Genomic DNA, 3,510 nt, shown 5'->3' on the forward strand with positions numbered 1-3,510 from the left:
GGAAGATATATTTAGCTAATAGAAGTTTATAGGCGTATTCTCTAGCAAATTTTCTGACAGCAATTAATAGCAATGTGATAGATGACGAATAAATGCAACATAGTGTAACTTTAGTGCTGAAACCAGATACAGAAATACACGTTCACCATCTTTCATGCGATGACTCGCCCTACCTACAGACTTGGTTCTAGCTAAGGGTTAGAATCCCCTGGTTTCTTTCAAACAGAATAAGATATTTTGCTTGAAACCACGAGGAAATCAAAGATCGGAATACTGAATGTTTTCGTCTATTTAAGACATTTTCAAAGACTTTGAGAATGTCTTAAGTAAACGAAAACGTTCAGTATTCCGATCTTTGATTTCCTCGTGGTTTCAAGCAAAATATCTTTATTCACGTGTTTTATGTGATTACTGTTGCAGAATAAGATATGTAGAGAAATACTAGAAGACCAACTGAGCTGAATACAATCAAGGTTGTTGATGACAATTTAGATGGTGTCACTTTTGTCAAGGAAAACAGGAAGAGCGAGAGAGAAGAGAAGCTATTTGTTTTTTTAGAACTAAGCATCGCATCCTAGAAAAGGTATAAAACGATGTATAGAATGAGCCACGTACCTTTATGCCGATAATCTAAGGAACATGTAGGTCCTCGCCGTCAAACTGTAGATCTTTGTTTTTCACGCAAACTTTCTAAAAATGCTGAGATCTATTTCTTCCACAACATTGCTTAAACCCAGTGTACAAGTAAACTGATGAGAGAATGTAGGTGTTCACACCGGGGAATAGTATATTGAACAAACTGAAGAACGAATATTTACTTCAGATAAAACCGAGGACACTTTCAAAATCGTCACACCTCATGTTGACACAAAAGTTTGGATTAGCACAAACGAGCAATTCAAACAATTCTTATTCGGTGACACACAAACAGAAAAGAGAAAAGACAAAACGAGCACCCATAAATCTTGTCAAACAAGGTCAAGTCAAGAGGAAAAGAGGGGCCCAAAACGGTAACAGACACTCAACAAGGACAACGGTGGGTCACTTAGAAGATCCCAAGGGAGACTCCGATAACGAAAAGAGGAGACAAGAAGGAGACGATACCAAGTCGACGAGAACGCGGGGTCGCACACAAAAACACCAGCGAGAAGAAAACGAGGCTGATTTACCTGAAGGGCGGGCGGACAATGCGGTTGGGAGGAGGAGGAGGAGGAGCAGAAGAGGCGAACACAGTGAGAGATGGCGGTTTGCCACGCACGACACGCAAGCCAGCGGAATACTGAGGCCAGAGCACCACCACCGGGCCGGACCCAGGAGCCAACGCTGGCACACAGACCTCCCCCACCCACTCCCCCTCCTCTTCCTTCTCCTTCAGCTCTTCCTCCTTAGCTTCTTTTTCTCCTTTTCTTCCTTTGAATTTCTTGATCCTTCACTTCTTTCTGACTAGTTCTTATTCCACAAGTTTGTATTTCCTATTCCTCTTCCCTTATCCATTAGAACATTTCAATCCTTACCCAGTCCCCAATTCACTCTCACTCACCTCTCTCCTTAATTTACTTATTTTTTCTTCCTCCTTCTTTAACTTCTCTCCCATTAGTTCTTCTTATTCCACGAGTTATTCTTTTCCTCTTTATTTCAATTCTCCCACCCACTCTCTTCTACTTCTACCTCTTCTTCTTCCTCCACCTCATCCTGTACTCTCTTCAGCTTTTCCCTTTCTTGCTCCAACTCCTCATTCTTTACCTTCTAGCACTCCCTATTTCTCAAGCTATTCCATTCCTCCTCTTGCATATTCCAGAGCATATCTTAACATTTACCCAGTTCCCAGCTTACTCCTTTCATCCATCTTGTACTCCTCTTCTTCCTTCTCTCTCTCCTCCTATTCCTCTTTTTTTCCTACCACTTTTGTTTTTTATTCTACTACATTTACCCAGTTCCCAGCTTACTCCTTTCATCCAACTTGTAATCTTCTTCTTCCTTCTCTCTCTCCTCCTATTCCTCTTTTTTCCTACCACTTTTGTTTTTCATTCTACAGTGGTTTTCATACTCTTACATGACGCCCCATTTTGATTCCACCAAACCCCCCACCCACCCACACACACCTATTTTGTATTTATATGAAATTATATGTCTTTCTTATCTTCTTCTTGGAGTGATTTCATTATCGTCATCAAACAATGATTTTTAAGCAGATGACTTCACACATCCTTTGTATCCTCCTCAAGGCTCTCTTGGGGTCGCGCCCCAAAATCTGGAAACCAGCGCTCTAGAGGAACATATCACCCGTTTTTTGGAGGTTAGGAGATTCCGTTATCTAAATAAAATCGTCTATGGTCGGCCAGAAAATAACAAAAATATAAACATACAGTTTACGGTTTTGTCCTCTGCGTACACAAGAAGAAAAAAATAGTGATAAAATTTGCAATCGATAGTACAAATACTGCGCTGTCATTTTGAAGCTAATATACTCTCGACCTGCATCAAAGATGAAGAACGAGTCATACAGGCAAGAACATAACAGTGATATCCCAACCCCACACGCATATGAATCATCCTGCTAACATGGTAGCCATAGAACGTCCACGGTATAATTAATATGGTACTGTGCGTATCGCCAATGATATCAAATAAACCATATAGGGAGGAGAAGAATGCATAATGTGCAGTGCCACTCTTCTCCCTTTGTATAACAGTCACAGTAATGACAATTAGGCATCGCAAGCTCCCTCCATCATGAGGCTAGGACGGTATCTCTTACAGAGTACTTTGTAGCGTAGAACCCTGTCCTTGGTCCAACTTGCTGGCGGCAGGATCGAACTGCCGTCACCTCGACTTCCGCCGCAAGTAGCGACGCTCTAACCCGCTCCGACGGCGAGCATCGGTAATATGCCCATGTTGTTCAAGGTACTAACCCTTACTGGACGTCGATTATACCCACTGAATGATCTGGATATGACCTGCGTAAGGACACAAAGAATGACTCGTCGTATAGAAAGGGATAGATTCGAACATCGCCCGTCAACTTTTATTGATAAAATTACAACCCAGTCAGTCTAGTACCATAGGACTAACTAGATAAAAATCAGCCCACAGCCACATAATTACCCCATAGGTTACTCAAAAAATATAAGCCATAGCTTTGGTTACTTGCTACTAATAGGCCATAAGAACACCTCAGATGAGAGAAAAAAATGAGTAAGTAAAATTATTCAAACGTATCCAAACTAAATGGGCATTATTTTAAAGTTAATATAAAAGAAGATAAACCGCTGACCCACCGTGTGGAAAAAAAAATACAATCAACACTGTGAGATTCCTAGCTAACTCGTACGCTTAAACTGTCCACCATAAGCTCGTTTCACACGCATCGAGTGCTCTCCGTGCGTCATTCCCCGACACGACGTCGTGCTCTCAAGTAACCATGGGTGTCTATGGACGCTTTCACACGTGGTCGTGGTCATGATGTTTGAAAACGTCCATAGACACCCATAGTTATTTGAAAGCATGACG

At 41.6% G+C, this 3,510-nt stretch overlaps 1 protein-coding gene across 2 annotated transcripts in view; it reads right to left on the bottom strand.

The window, feature by feature from the left end:
* LOC143027782 (venom allergen 5.01-like) overlaps window positions 1–1,263 on the bottom strand; it is a 569,034-nt gene extending 567,771 nt beyond the window's left edge. The window contains exon 1 of one of the 2 annotated variants that reach the window (XM_076189329.1): window positions 1,170–1,263. The gene's annotated coding sequence lies outside the window, so the exon portion shown is untranslated. Of the gene's footprint in view, window positions 1–615; window positions 1,149–1,169 lie in introns of those variants that run through there. The other variant, XM_076189330.1, reaches the window with a different exon arrangement.
* Window positions 1,264–3,510: the final 2,247 nt, after the last annotated feature.

Source organism: Oratosquilla oratoria, chromosome 8, assembly GCF_046742065.1.
Source record: "Oratosquilla oratoria isolate Oo_2021 chromosome 8, ASM4674206v1, whole genome shotgun sequence".
Taxonomy (NCBI): Eukaryota; Metazoa; Arthropoda; class Malacostraca; order Stomatopoda; family Squillidae; genus Oratosquilla; species Oratosquilla oratoria.